Source organism: Acomys minous (genome assembly GCF_964271855.1).
Source record: "Acomys minous genome assembly, chromosome: 3".
In the NCBI taxonomy this organism is placed as follows: domain Eukaryota; kingdom Metazoa; phylum Chordata; class Mammalia; order Rodentia; family Muridae; genus Acomys; species Acomys minous.
In genome coordinates this window covers 19550155-19566445 of record NC_140485.1, presented here as the reverse complement: position 1 = coordinate 19566445, position 16291 = coordinate 19550155, and positions in this window count along the sequence as shown.

Below are 16291 nucleotides of genomic sequence, written 5' to 3'. Positions count from 1 at the left end.
TAATTATTAATTTCCATCTGAGGTCAGGTGACTATATTGACGTGAGCGTTTCTGTCATATTGTGTTAAGAATATATTCATACAGATATTTTTGTTTTATTTCAACTTCTTTATCATGTAGTGTAATGTCAGTTGAGAGAATATCGGTGATTATCATATTTGAGATACTGAAAGAATGTCCCTGACGAGACATCGTCCCTATTCTAAAACGTATGATGCTTTTGCGGTTGTACAAGGGATAGTTATATCATGTTAGATGTAATCATGACCTGGATAAATATATAGTGATTTTTCAACTGTACATGGGATAGCTATACCATGTTAGGCATAATTATACTCTGATTATTGTTTTCATTTGGAAATTAAGCATGACATAGGGATATATGATCGTGTGTCAAGTTGGCAAGGGGTAGGCTTGTGACGGCTACTTCTGGTCATCAACCTGACTACACCTGGAATTAGTTAATACCCAAGTGGTTGGGCACACCTGGGGGGGGGGGCGGGTTTTTTTCCCCTTAAATCATTTGAAGTAGGAAGACCCATTTTTAACCCAGATCTTTTGAGGTGGGAAGATCTACCATTAATCTTGGCCATACCTTCTTCTGGAAGCCTATAAAAAGACATGGGGGAAGGAAGCTTGCTTTCTTGGCCTTCTTGCTCTCACTGGCAAGTCTGTTCTTTCACTGGCATGGGAGTCTATTTCTTGAGAATTCCAGCATATACTGAAGACCAGCTGAGACATCCAGCCTTGTGAACTGAACAACTACTGGATTCTTAAACTTTCTGTTGGCAGAAAGAATGTGTGTGTGTGTGTGTGTGTGTGTGTGTGTGTGTGTGTGTGTGTGTGTAAATATCATATAAGGGTGTATATGTATATGTTTATATGCACGTATACTTATCCTATCAGATCTGTTTCTCTAGAGAATCCTGACTAATAGACTCAGGTATCAGCTTCTACAGCAACAGAAGTATAAGGATGAATTGTTGTTTTTAACAAAATCTCAAACATTGAATTTTACCAATAAAGACTTGGGAGGCAGATGCTGGAGTGGAAGCCTGCTGGCTCAGAGAGGCAGAGAAAGTGCCCAGCTGACCTTCCTCTTCAGCTGATGTTTCAGCAGGGAAAAAACCCTCTCATTCTCTATACTATTTCAAAAACCCCCTCAAACTCAATGTCCCTCCCTTCTGCTTCCTGTGCATCTCTCTATCCATCCTCCTGACTTCCTTTTACTCTCTGGCCTTTTCCTATGTTCACTTCCTGTCAGCTGGTTGCTTCCTCCACTTCATGGCCTAGGGTTAACTTTTCCTGTTTACAATACTAAAGCCGAAAGCTCTTGGATTAAAGGTGTGTACTGGGGCTAAGCCACACCACAGCTAGAAACTGGGTCTTCCGGTGAACAACACAATCTTGGGTTTCATAGAGTGATCAAATATCCTGCAACAATGATTTTTTAAAAATATCTGGAATAAGCTTTCCAATTTTGCCAACACCTACAGTTCCTGAAGCCTCTCCCAGGGCTTGGAGAGTACTGAAAGCCCATGCTGTGAACTATTTTACAAACCCAAGGAAACAAATGCATTTGATTATCTTGATTCACCATTTATGAGAGGTAACAGATCTGATGACTATATAAAACTTTTTGACAATTTGGGGAAAAATAAGGAAAATTAACTCACTCCAGAAAGGGAGGTCATAACAGGCTAAAGCAACAAATATAACAATGTCCTATTTGGTGAATTGATACGTTTTTATTAGAATTACCAATATGAGTATGGATGAGGGTTCACATACAAGGAACAGAGATAATTAAAAAAAGCAGCCAAGTTACTAGAAAGTCCGCTTAGCATGGCTGACGACTGCTGAAACCCTGTAGCTTCTGTGCAGCTTGCAGGCGGCCCTATAGTCCAGCATGCCTTTCCCAGGCACTCCTGTTGAGAATCTTCTTATTTTCAGGCATGACCTTTGTTTACCTCCTTTTTACCACCTGTGACTAGGGAGTCTTATTTCCCCCTGAAGGAAATATTAATTTGTAGGGACTGCTGCAATTCTTGAAGACAGAGCATCCAACACAGGGGCAAGCCCCCGCCCCAAAGCATACCATAGCCAAGGCTCGGGAACCAGATTACTTCTGTGACCCTCAAAGTTCTTAGGGAAAATTCCTAAGTACTCTTTAATTTTTGTTTTCAAACTCAGCATAGTCTCCCTTGGCCTTATTTTACATTGTTTTCTTGTTTCAGGCCAGTCAGTAGTTTGTGGGAATAGCTTTGGTACCAGAGCACAGAGATGATTTCTTGACCCCCCGACACGCATTTTTAGCATCTGCATCTATTTCACAAAAGTCCTCAAAGGGTTTTTTTTTTCCACTCTGCCAAGCAAAGCCATTCTTCTGCCTTAGTTCCTGAAACCAATAATTGCATTCATTGATATAGGCCAGAAAACTTTGGCTCATATTGTTAATAGAGTAATATGAAATTCTTTACCTAACCCTAGACCATCCTGATTGAGTCAGAGACGCCCACAGTCAAAGACTTCTGCTCACTTTTGTCCAGGGAGCAAACTCAGTATCTGAGTCTCCTCTCCCTCTGAGTTTCCGTTTTAAAGGCGCTGTAATAATTTTTTTTTCCTTTGCCTTAGAATTTGGTTCCTCCTGACAGTGCCATAAGTCTCTTTGGGAGTTGCTAGGGAGAAGGGTAGGAGGGAAGGCTGGTAAAGGAAGAGGAAGCTGAAGTTCCATCTGAGGAGGAAGCTGGGGAAAGAGGTTGAGAAGCATTCTTTAAATTAAGATTCTCTCCTCTCAGATGACTCTAGCTTGCATCAAGTTGACAGAGGCAGCAGAGTGACAAGCCATAGGAGGTTCAACACGACACCGCTCAGTAGCCAACATTGGCTCAAACTTTGGGAGTCTGACCCAGGGTTGTTTATTTTAGGTGTATTTAAACACAGAACAGTCTGGTGGAAACCATTTTTGTAATGATTGACTCAATCCTTCATGGACATCAATATATACCTAACTCTCCTTGAGGGACAACCTAAGCTAAATTACAGATCAGATGTGACTACAATGGAATTATTTGTAAAGTACATGTGACACCTTCCATAAAGATGGGTTCTATAGAGATATTTTTTTTAAAGTTTATGAGAAGGTTCTGGAGGAGGGTCCAGTGCCAGAAAGTATTTGGCCACACAGATTGTGCAAAGGTCACCAGGCTAGAGAGAATGTCCACTCCAGCCTTCTGGGCTGAAAAGAGATTTTGTGTTCCTTTCCTTGAAGGAACAATCCTGCATGCTTTCCATTCTGGGATCCCCTAGTGCATGTCTGTGAGCACAAAGCTCTCCATGCCCACTGCACCCCCTGACACCTCCACACTTTTGAGTGGGAGAGAACAAGGGCCTCTCATCTTAAGGGTCTTTTACCATTGCGTGTTCATAAAACTCCTACGCTAAAGGCTTAACGAGGCGATAGAAAAAACAGCAGAAAAACTCAAAATTATGTACTTGAGGAAGAGTGTTGGGAGACAAAGGCTGAATGACAGTAAATGAAAACATTCCGAAGTTTGGCTGCATGTCTCAGCCATCTGCTTTGATCAATCCCCTGCTGGGTGGAGTCTTTCAGAGGACCTCTATGGTAGGCTCCTCTCCTCTTCCTTCTTTTCAGCTGCTTCCTGTGTCTATTCTATTTGTCCTTCTGGATGAGAATTAAGCATCCTCCCTTGGGCCCTCCTTGTTACTTAGCTTCTTAAGGTCTGTGTATTGTAGTGTGGTTGTCCTGTATTATATGGCTAATATCCACTTATGAGTATATACCAAGTGTGTCTTTCTGGGTCCAGGTTACCTCACTTAGGAAGATCTTTTCTAGTTCTATCCATTTCCCTGCAAATTTCAAGGTTTCTTTGTTTATAGTAGCTGAGTAGTATTCCATGTGGGGTGGAGCACAGGGAGTCAAATGGAAAATTTGGGGTCAGAGGGACCTGGAGGGGACAGGAGCTCCACAAAGAGACCAATGGAGCTAACAGATCTGGGCAGGAAGAGGAGGATGCTGCAGAGACTGATGCGCCAACCAAGGACCACGCATGGTGAGGATGGAGACACCCGCTAAGATGTAGTAGGTAAGCAGCACAGTCTCCTTGTGGGTCCCATAATATGGGGAGTAGGGGGTCCTGATATGGACTCTGGTGCCCATTTATTGATCACTATCTCCTGGCGGGGAGACAGAAGAAGAGGATGCAGACAGTTCAGATGAGATTTGAGAGCATGGGGTCAGATGATAGCGGAGGAGGGCCCTTTCTGAGGACTGGGGAGGGGGGGGAAGAAGGATGAGGGTGGGACAGGGAGGAGATGAGGGAGGGGCTACAATCGGGATGTAAAATGAAAAAAGATAAAAAAATTTAAATTAAAAAAATTCCAAAGACAAAGAAAACAATAACAACAAAAGCAACAACAAAACAAACAAACAACCAAAAAACAAAATGCCTTCAAAGTTCCAAAAATGAAAAAAAAAACCTTTAGAGAAAGAAAACAATAACAACAAAAGCAACAACAAAACAAACAAACAAAAAACAAAATGCCTTCAAAGTTCCAAAAATGAAAAAAAAAAAACCCTTTAGATATCGAAAAGCAAACAAGCAAAAAACCAAAACCAGACGAATATTTAGACAACAATGCTTCAAAGCAAATGAACTAGGTACTTTTAACTAAATACCTTGAAAACGGGCCAAAACAGCACCTCTCAAATCAGGATCCTCGGTTAATCATCTCAGAATAAATAAATGGACCATCAACCAAATAAAGAGAGGTCCAGCCACTCAAAGAACTTAACAGCAGTCCGCCCGAGGAAATAATGCCAGGTAGCCTGGACTCGGTGCAGGTATCTGGCTTCCATCCACGTGGCTCCTCTGCAGAGAAGCCATTGGTATCCAGGCCTCACACTGTGGTGCTGTAATTGCCAACACAAAACCACATTGGTCACTAATTAAGAAAACACCTTACAGCTGGGTCTTATACAAGGTTTATAGAGGATGGGACTTGTGCTGGCTAGTTTTATACAAGTCAGCATGGCACAGCCTAGGGTCATCTGAGAGAAGGGAACCTCAGTGAGGAAAATCCCTCTGTAAGACAGGTATAGGCAAGCCTATAGGGCATTTTCTTGAGTGCTACTCAGCCACTGTACTGCATCTTCTGAGAACTGCTCAGTTCTGCACCCCATCTTAAAACTGGATTATTCATTTTCTTGACATCCAGTTTTTTGAGTTCTTTACGTATTTTAGATATTAGCCTTCTATTTGATGTGTTGGTAAAAAAAAATATTTTCCCATTCTATAGCCTGAAATTTGGTCTAAATTTGCAGTTCAGTTTTCCAATTTCATGAGTTCCCATTTATCCTTTGTTGTTCTTTGTGTCTGTGCTATCAGTGTTCAGGAAGTCTTCTCCGGTGCCAGTGAGTTCAAGCTGGTCCGCACTTTCTCTTCCATCAGAGTCACTGCATCTGGCCTCACACTGAGGGTTCTGATCCATCAGGGTTTGAGGTTTGCGTGAGTGGTAAGTATAATCTATTTGCATTCCTCTACATGTACACGTGTCCGTTTTGACCACCATTTGCTGAAGATGCTGACTTTTTTTCCCCAGTGTGTATTTCTAGCTTCCTTATTAAAAAAAAAAAAAACTAGGTGTCTATAGGTGTGTGAACTTATTTCTGGGTCTTCAATTTTTTGCACCAATACCATGCTGTTTTTATTACTGTAGCTCTGTAGGACAATTTGAGAGTGGTGACAGTGATACTCTGGCAGTTCTTTTATTTCTCAGGATTGTTTTTAGCTCCTCTGGTTTTGGTTTTGGTTTTGTTTCTAGTTACTTTTTTCAATATCTTAAAGTGTTTTATTATACAGGTCTTTTACTTGCTTGCCTAGAATTACCCCAAAATATTTTATATTTTTGAGGTTACTATGAAACATGTTTCCCTGATTTTTTTTTCCTTAGTCCATTTGTCACTTGTCTATAGGAAGGCTTCTGATTTTTGTCTGTTACTTTTATATCCTGAGATGTTGCTGAAAGTAACCAGCTGTAAGAATTACCTGGGATACTTTTTAAGGTCACTTATGTATGTTATCATCTCACCTGGAAGTAAAGATACTGTAACTTTTCCCCTTTCTACTTATACACCATTGGTCTGTCTTACCGCCCTAGTAAGACTTCAGTTACTAAATTGATTAGGTATGGAGAGACCAGACAGCCTTGTCTTGTTCCTGATTTTAGTGGGAGTGCTTTGAGTTTCTCTCCACGTAGGTTGGTGTTGGCTATGGGCTCGCAGCAAGTCGCCTTCATTATGCTTAGGCATGTGCCTTGTATCCTCAATCTCTCCAAGACTTTTATCATGAAGGGGTATTGAATTTTGTCAAAGGAGTTTTGGATTTTTCTTCATCTGATGAGATGACATGTAGTATTTGTCATTCAGTCTGTTTATAGGGTGGGTTCCCTTTATCGAATAACATATATTGGATGACCCCAGCATTTCTGGGATCAAGCCTGCTTGATCACAGTGGATGAACTTTTTGATGTTCTTGAATTCAGTTTGCAAAGTATTTTATTGAGAATTTTTGCATCTATGTTCATAAGGGAAATTGGTTGATAATTTTCTTTCTTTATATGGTTTGAGTATCAGGGTAACTTTGGCCTTATAAAATTAATTGAGCAATGCTCCTTCTGTTTCTATTTTGTTGAATAATTTGAAGTGTATTAACTCTTCATTAGAAATCTGGTGGAATTCTGTGCTAAAACTGTCTTTTCCTTGCTTGTTCATTACATTACTATTTTTGGAATAATTTGAGGATTGTGGAGGATGACTATGTTTTTGAAAGTCTGGCTTTTTGCTTGTTTGTTTGTTTGTTTTGTTGGTTGGAAGATTTAATTACTGCTTCTATTTCACTAGAGGTTATAGGTTTGTTTAAATTGCTTATTTGATCTTGATTTAACTTGGATAGGAGGTCTATATCAAGAAAACTATTCATTTCTTTCAAGTTTTCCAGTTTGGTGGAGTACAGGTTTTTAAAGTATTTCCTTAAGGCTCTCTGATTTTCTCCATGTCTGTTGGTATGTCTTCCTTTTTGTCTCTAATTTTGTTCATTTGGACCTTCTTTCTCCCACTTTTAGTTAAATTAGCTAAAGGTTCGAATATCTTATTGATTTTCTCAAAGAACCAAGTCTTTGTTTTATTTATTCTTCGTATTGTTCTTTTCTTTTGATCGTTTGTTTCCCTATTATTGATTTCAACCCCAGGTTTGATTATTTCTTGTCATCTACTCTCTTTTTTGGTGTTATTTCTTCATTTTGTTCTAGGGATTTCAGGTGTGCTGATAAGTTACTAATATGAGAGTTCCCCATTTTTTAATGCAGGCATTTAGTGCTGTATGAACCTGAATATTAGAACTGCCTTCATTGTGTACCATAAGTTTGGGTATATAGCAGGTTTTCATTTTCATTCAATTCTATAAAGTTTGTAACTTTTTAGTTTTTCTTTACTAATTTATGTCTTGACCCATTTTTCCTTCATCAGTGAGTTGTTCCGTTTCCATGACTTTGCAGGCTTTCTGTTGATATCCAGCTTTAATCTGTGGTGGTCAGATGGAATTCAGAATGTTACTTCAGTTTTCTTATATCTGTTGAGAATTGCTTTGTGTCCATGTGTGTGCTCAATTTTAGAGAATGCTCCATAAGCTGCTAGGAAGATGTATTCTTTTCTATTTGGGTGAAATGTTCTGTAAATATCTGTTTGGTCTATTTGGTTTTTGACATCGGTTAATGCCAGCATTTCTCTGTTAACTTTTTGTCTGGATAACCTGTCTATTGCGAAGAACGGGATATTGAAGTCTCCCACTATCAATGTGTAAGGGTCAAATGTGATTTAAGCTCTAGTAATGTTTCTTTTAGGAAAGCGCTCTTGTGTTTGGTGCACAGGTATTAAGAATTGCAATGTCATCTTGGTAGATTTTTCTCTTCGATGAATATGTAGTGTCCTTCCCCATCTCTTCTTATTAGTTTTATTTTGAAGTCTCTTTTGTCAGATACTAAAATGGCTACAAGGACTTGCTTCTAAGGTCTGTCAGCTTTGAATGTGTTTTTCTCTCCTTTTATGTTGATGTATGTCTGTGTGTTTCTTGGACGCGGTCAATGGTTTTCAAATCCATTCAGTTAGCCTGCATCTTTTTATTGGTGAACTGAGTCCCCTGATATTGAAAGATATCAGGGAGCAGTGTTTGTTGGTTCTATTATTTTGTTGTGGTGGTGTGTGCATTTTCCCCAACTTCCTTTGATTTGCTGGTCTGATATTAGTTATTCCTGGTGTTTTCTTGGGTGTGATTAGCCTCTTCAGGTTGAGGTTTTCCTTCTAGTACCTCCTCTGGGGCTGTGTTTGTAGACAGTTACGGTTTAAGTTTGGTTTTATCATGGAATATGATCTTAAAGAAGCCCACAGTTTACTTTAAACTTTTAAAAAGACTTGGAGCTTTACAAAGATTTTGGATTTTAAAAGAGACTGAATATTTTAAAGATACTGAAATTTTTAGTTGTTTGAATTTTTAAGGACTGTGGGATGTTTACATTGTAATTTGGATATTCATGTATGATCTTGGAGATGAACAAGCAAGGAAAGGTTGTGGCTTAACTAATTTGTTTGTGTGTCAAGTTGACAAAAGATCCATTGTGTTGGCTAGTTTTATGTCAACTTGACACAAGCTAGGATTATTGAAGAGGAAGAAACTTCACCTGATAAAATACCTTCATAAGATTGGGCTGAAAGCCTGTGAGGAATCCTCCTTAATTAGTGATTGATGTGGCCTGGTGACCCTGGTTGTATTAGAAAGCAGGCTGAGCAAAGCAGGAAGAGAAAGCCAGTAAGCAGCAGCCTTCCATAGCTTGTGCCTCCAGGTTCCTGCCCTGTTTGAGTTCCTTCCTCAAAGGAGGAAGTTGAGTACTGATTCCTTCAAGGATGAACAGTGATATGGAAGTGTAAGCCAAATAAATCCTTTCCTTCCCAAGTTGCTTTGGTCATGGTGCCTTATAGCAATAGGAACTCTAACTAAGACAGGTCTTAAGGATAGTATGTTTAATAATTAGAGTTTATTAAAATTCCTAAAGTGACGATGATCTATTCATGCTAATAAAAACTGACTTTAAAAAAAAATTGTGTTTAGAGTTGGGCATGGTGGCATATGTCAGAGTGCACTGCTAGCACTTGGGAGGCTGAGGCAGGCAGATCTCTGTGAGTTTGAGGCCAGCCTGGTCTACAGAGCGAGTTCCAGGACAGCTAGGGCTACACAGAGAAGAAACCCTGCCCCCCCCAAAAAAAACCAAAGGGAGAGGGAGGTGTTTAATCCAGATAACCATTTCCGCTTTTTATAACTTTGTTAAACTTTAGCCACTTGAGAAAAACAAGCCAAAACAAAGCCAAGACTTCTTTAAAACTCTTTGGGTTGCTTTGCTTAGGATTCAACTAAATGTTATACAGAGTTTAAAGCATAAGGCTGAAAGTGCTGTCCTTAGGGATGTTCAGCGAAGCTTGAAAGCCTATGGGGGAAAAAAAGGATAAGAGGCCCTAAGAAGACGTCCAATATTTTGGCCCTTGAAACCCATGGTGAGCCAGGACCCTGGAGACAGTGAGACCCCTCTGATAAGTTGCCTGTCCTTTTGATCAGAGAAGCCATTGAGTCTACAGAGATCCAACTCTAGCCAAAGCGCATCCTACAAGAAAGGAAGTCACCAGGGACATCAGGCTGCATGTGCTACCATACAGAGGTTATAATTATACGGGGATCTACATGCTAAGCAGGTATGTGAGGGATATGTAACTTACCACTGAAAGCGGGTTATAAAGACTAAAATACACACAGATGGCAACGTGCTTGATCTTCAGATAGGTGAAGACCTTCCCCTTTTCAGCTGCTACTGCCGATAACGTGTGTACAGTTATCTCCTGCTACATGCAAAAGGGAAACATTGCCACTGTCTGGGGCAACCACAGAGCAGAGAAACAACACTAGCAACTTCCCCAAAATGTGGGGGGAGGATAGTGGCCAAAGAACTGGTCTTTGCGACAAGCCACATCGATTCCTGGCCCATTAAGTAAATGGGACCCCAATTACAACAAGAAACGGCCGTTCGAGACTATTGAACATTTAAAGATAAAAGATAGCCTTCCCTGAGGCCATTGCGCCTGTGTTGGTTAAACAGGTCCGTTAGGAAACTTATGTCGGCCAGACAGTTCTGGAAGCTATATTGGACTAACACTTTTATGTTCCCTGACTTGCCAGAATACCCAATGAGCAACATGAACAATGTGACCCTGTGCCCAGAAGAACACATGACAGTGACTTGGGGCTTTTCCCAAATACAGAATTTGGATAATCCCAGTTCAAAAAACAAAATTGATTGTTGACTTTACAGAACTTCCCTAAATCAGGGGTTACAAATACTTGCTTGCCTTTGTATTTTCTCAGGCTGGAGAAAAAGTCTTTTCGGCTCATGTGAAGTCTAAAAGAAATGGTTCCTAGGTTTGTAATTCCTATTACTACAGGGTCAGACACAAAACCTTATTATATAAAGGACATAATGCTGGAGCCAGGCATGGTGGCTCATGCCTTTATTCCCAGCCCTTGGGAGGCAGAGGCAGGTGGATCTTTGTGAGTTCGAGGCCACCCTGGTCTACAAGTGAGTCCAGGACAGCTACGGCTACACAGAGAAACCCTGTCTCAAACAAAACAAAACAAAACAAGCAAACAAACAGAAAACTGCCTATAGAGTTCATTTTGGTTTTACTTTTGCTATATATGGTAAGAAGTAGATATGGAGAATTAAACACTTAAATAAAATGGATGAAATTTAAAGTTTATGATGCTTGCATGTCAGGAATTCCCCAGGCTAAAGCAGTACTCCTTGCCTTGGATGGGACCCAGATCCCAGTGGAGTAATTGCGTGTTAAGTGACGGAAGGCTGCAGAGTGAGAACACATGGAAAAGCAAGGCTTGCCAGAATCTTGCTTCTGTTCCCGACTGTACAGGCAGGGCCACCAATGCCCTTCCTAGCAACAGGAAGCTGCTCCTCAAGTCTCCCACAGCAGGGGGATGAATTATTCTGCCTAAGAGGGCATTGTGGAGCCTGTGCCCGCACCGTTGGCCCGTCTCAAGCAAACGAGAGGCAGATGGTAAGTACTCTGCACTCACCTCACAAGCTGAATCATGGTGGTGCTATGGACACAGGAATTTTTTTACCCAAGCCAGACTGTGAGAGCTGCATCCTGGCGCATTGGCTGTACCCTTTCCCCCCACCGTCCATTTTCCTCCTCTTAGCAAAGGTATCCCAGGGATAAGAGGACAATATCTGAGTCCTTTGATATCTACACTGACTCTAGAAGAGTTCCCAGAGGAGTTCCAAATATAAACAAGTAGTTATAAAATTCAAGTAGACTATATTTTTTTGTGGTCAACAATAAACAAAAATATAAAATAGTCAACAATGGTTTTTCAATTATACCAGGGATGACATTTCAGGAGTATCTACTCAGCTGGAAGGTTTGGGGGAGTGTCACCCTGATTATGATGCTAACAAAAAAGAGATTTGTGTTATACTTGGTGTAACGGTTCATCTGGGTTTCCAAGTTGACCACATCTCCAGTCAACCAAAACCTAAGTAGCTGGGCACACCTGTGAGGATTTTGTGGGGGGTGGGTGGGCGGGTAGGGGGGCATTTGGAGTGGAAAGACCCACCCTAAGTCTGAGCCGTACCTTCTGGTGGCAGTCCACATAAAAGGACATGAAAGGAGGAAGTTTTTGCCTTTTGCCTACTTGCCTTCACTTTGGCTGGCAAGTTTACCTATCTGGTTGCTGGTGTTTTCCTTTACTGGGGTTAGACCCTTCTTCAGGATTATCACACTGACTGAGACCAGTTAATACATCCAGCCTCATAGACTGAATAACTGCTTTGCTTCAGGAGATAGCCTTTGCTGGGCTCACTGGACCACAGCCTGAAAGCCACTCTGACTGTATATATGAATATATGTGTATATCACATATATACTTAAAGCTAGAAAAGGAATAATGACCACCTGATTCCTTTGTTATGTTCTCAGGAGTCATGATTACAAGTAGATGGTTTATGGCTCCATAAATATGGGAGTTTATGCAGTGACTACTTACAAAATCTATCACTGCCAAAATTCATAAATCTTGTCATTATATGTTCCTGATGAATATCACAAAACAAAAAAATCTGAAAATATTAGTGAAAAAGTTTAAATGTATTGTTAAAAAATATTTAAGAGCCACTTCAGAAAAATTCAAATTCCTCCAGCGTCAACACTTCTGAAAATCAAACTATGTGCTCAAGGTTGCATATTGGTCTCCCAAGTTGTACTGTGGTTTTCAGCTACAGCATTTTGAACACATTTTCTGAAAGGACAATTACAAAGCCAAGGCAACTGTGTAAGAACGTCATGTCAAGTGCTAACTACTGAGAGCAAGGTACAGGATCCCTTGTGCTGGGTGGAAACCCCAGCAGGGCCATGTTGGACATGCTTGCTTGATGCCAGGAGACTGGTGAGACCAGAGGGTCATGAGACGTCTGCTTCATTGCTTTGGTGACTCTGGAAGCTAAGCGGCCCTTGCTTAGTGCAAACTTGAGGATTTCACTACCTGAAGAAACAAGTAGATTATTTTTTTATTTCCTTATATATTACACCCTTGACATGATCTATATTCGTTCTAATCTTCGCTGTAGGTCTGATTGCTACTGCCCCCACCAGAAACATGGCAGTTTCTTCTGTTGGGTCTTAAATAACTGATAGTTGTGAAAATGTTATGTTGTTTTTTGCTTGTTTGTTTTTCTTCTCCTAATAGTTTTTGATTGCTCTCTCTAAAAGAGTTTTAAATATATATATATAAATATACATTCGTACAAACAATTTTTAAAAACATTTTAACATTCTTATACTGCTCGTTGTGAGCCTAGCCTTTAACAGCTGAGCCATCTTTCCAGCCCCATTTTAGCATTCTTTTAACATTCTGTTGACAATGAAATATAATAGCTGAGCTCTCTAAGCCAGTTATAATACCTTTTGATATATGTAAAACTATAGAATTCTTAAAAACAGAATCTGACAAAGCATATGCTCATCTTGCCCCTGAACAAGGATGTATCCAAACACACACACACACACACACACACACACACACACACACACCCCAAGGGATTCTGCCCCCCAACATGTAGAAATTCTTTTTTTTCTTTTTCTTTTTTCTTTTTTTGGTTTTTCGAGACAGGGTTTCTCTGTGTAGCCTTGGCTGTCCTGGACTAGCTTTATAGACCAGGCTGGCCTCGAACTCACAACACTCTGCCTGCCTCTGCCTCCCGAGTGCTGGGATTACAGGCATGCGCCACCACGCCCAGCTCACATGTGGAGGCTCTTGCTGAGTAAGTGATAGCCCCTGTATTAGAAGCCCTGTCCAGGTATGTTGGTGCAGCTATACTTCTCAAGGTATCTGGATGCCACCTGACACAGTAGATGGTGCTCTTTGACCTTGCGCTGGCTGTCCTATGTCAGCTTAACACAAGCTAGAGTCATCTGAAAGGAAGGACTCTCCGTTGAGAAAATGCCTCCATAGATAGAGCTGTAGGAAAGCCTGAAGGACATTTTCTTAATTAGTGATTGACGTAGGAGGGCCCGCCCATTGTGGGTGGGGCCACCCCAGCTCTGATCCTGGGGTCTGTAGGAAAGCAGGCTGAGGGAGCCATTGGAAGCAAGCCAGTAAGCAGCAATCGTCCAATGTCCTTGCATCAGCTCCTGCCTCCAGGTCTCTGCCCTGACGTCCCTGACTGATGTAGTGTGACCTGAGAGCTGTAAGATGAAGTAAGCCCTCTTGGTGACAGTGTTTACTCACAGGAATAGAAAGCCTAGTTAAGATGGACCCTAAATTGGATTTGAGCATCAAAATGCAGAAGGTTCTAAGAAGCTGTTGGGAAACGCAGGAAACAGGCTGGGCCACGCCCTTGTGGTCTATCACTAGGTCTGATCTGCAGCCATGTTCTTCACCTCTCCCCTCTGCACTATAAATGGTCTGTGGCTAATTGTTCTGCTTGAGGAAAAGTCAGCTTATGGAGGAATTTAGCAAACTCTGCTAAACAAGCTTAATATAGCCAATCAAAATATGTCACTCTGGGTTGCTATGTGGGGGCGAGGCAGCAGGGAAGGGGACAGAAGTGGTATAAATTGCTCTGTTTAACTGAACTGAAGCTTCATTTTTACACTGATGTTGCCTAGGTCTGCCTGCTGTATTCGTGCAATAAAGCTGCTTCCTCGCTTCCAGCCATGTGCTCTTCCCTTGGTCCTTTCCTATGGCACCATTGCTCCAGGGAAAGTCACACAAGACCAGGAAAGCTGGAAGCCTCTACAAATTACATCATCTAAACCAGTATGGAGGCCTGAGGAAAGAGTTAGCCAGGAAAGGGAGCAGGTGAAAATCCACCCTAATCCAGAAAGGGCCATCAACATAGCTGAGCACGAGGGTGTGTGAAATTTTCCAAGGACTCAACTGTGTTCTGAGATGCACGGTTACCATTCCCACCCATGAATCTCTGCAGGTAGCTTTATCTGTATGAGCAAGATCGGCTGAGAGGGGTCTTGTCTTTATCTGTGAATAGGGTTGACTCAGCCCTCCCCTTTGGCTGTAGGGTCACTAGAACTGGAAAGTGGCAAATGATGTATCTACATCACAGCAGGTCATTGCCCGTGAGCAAAGAGGCCCAGGAAACAGAGCCCGGCCTAGTTCTGTGGCACCAGGACCCTGTCCCTGTCCCTGGTGTACTTCTCTCCAGATGATGTCCTTTACGGTCTCCCCCACACCATTAGGGGTGACTCGAAGGGGAACAGACACATTCCCAGTTGCCCAGTTAACAACTCCATGTGTGTGTCACAGACATGTCATATCGTAACCTATCCCAAACTGACTCCTGATCGTGCCTCAAGCATGATCCCCCCACAGAAAACACCAATAATTCCATGGTCATCACAGACCAGTACCCAGACGCCATCCAGGTCTCCCACTCCAATATTTCTTCTCCAGTGTTCCTTTGCCATGAGGCTCTATTGGCTCTACATAGGCTCCCAAGGTAGAGCCTATCTACTGAGCTGCCAAGATGTCAACTGGGATCACCCAAGTACCTCTTGTTTTGGTACTCTGCTGCTTATGGGCACATTGTGTGTACATAGAAGGTACAGGGACACTGAACACCTTCCATACCAAACCATCTCTTCCACTCATCACTAAGAGTTGGATTTAATAGTCCAAGAGTGCTGGACGTCAGGGCTGCCATGTTTCTTCAAATACTCTTGGCACTTACTAGAATTGACCCGCTGTTTTGTCACTGCAGGTGCAACCCTGACTCTTGTCCTCACCCAGGGTCCTCCTGTGAATAGGGTCTAACTTGACAGGAATTCATCTTTTGTCAGCTGAGCACCGCCTTCAGGTTCTACCACAAACCAGTCGTGATGGGGGAAGAGAGGAACGTCTTCCAGACTCCAGCAAGGCTCCGTCATGGTGGAGACTCCTCACGGGTGACACTTTACCACTGCCCTATGGGGCAACAGATCCATTACTCTTTTTGGAAGGTATGCTACAGCCCCAGTAGGCGGCCACAGCCTCGCTTCAGACCAGGAATTTCTGAACAAAAAAGAGCTATAGTCCTCCCATCACTTTCAGAGAACAGCTAAAAGCCACATTCAAAGAACCCTGTTGATAATGAATATGCTAATATGATATCTACCAGGTCCCTACACACTTTCAAAGAAAAGCTTCTGACCTTCCACATAGATTCAAAGCCTCCATTGAAGTCCAAGGGGGGTTTGGGTTTAAATAACATGAAAGTTTTTTACATGAATGGATACAACTAGGGAGTTGTGAATTGAAAGTGAGTTTCACATTGTCCCCAAAAGCTCTGACCTTGAGTGAGACGCATCGGTCCTAATTGGTTGCCAGCAGACCTTCTGGCCAGACAGCTGTTACCTTTGGGTAGAATGAGCCTGGGCACATTAAATCGGAGTCCTTTTTGCATGACCAGTGAGCTCTGGAAAACGTGGGCTCAAATGCCAGCTCTGTCACTCATTAGCTGGGTGAGCTGACCGAGTTCAGCTTGCTCATGTGTAAAGGGCGGAGTGATTCCTTGCTGCCAATCTGTATTCAAGAGGGCTAGGCATCCAGCCAATTGTAAGACACCAAAGGTATGCAGCCCACCATCTCTGCCCACTCCAGTCTCC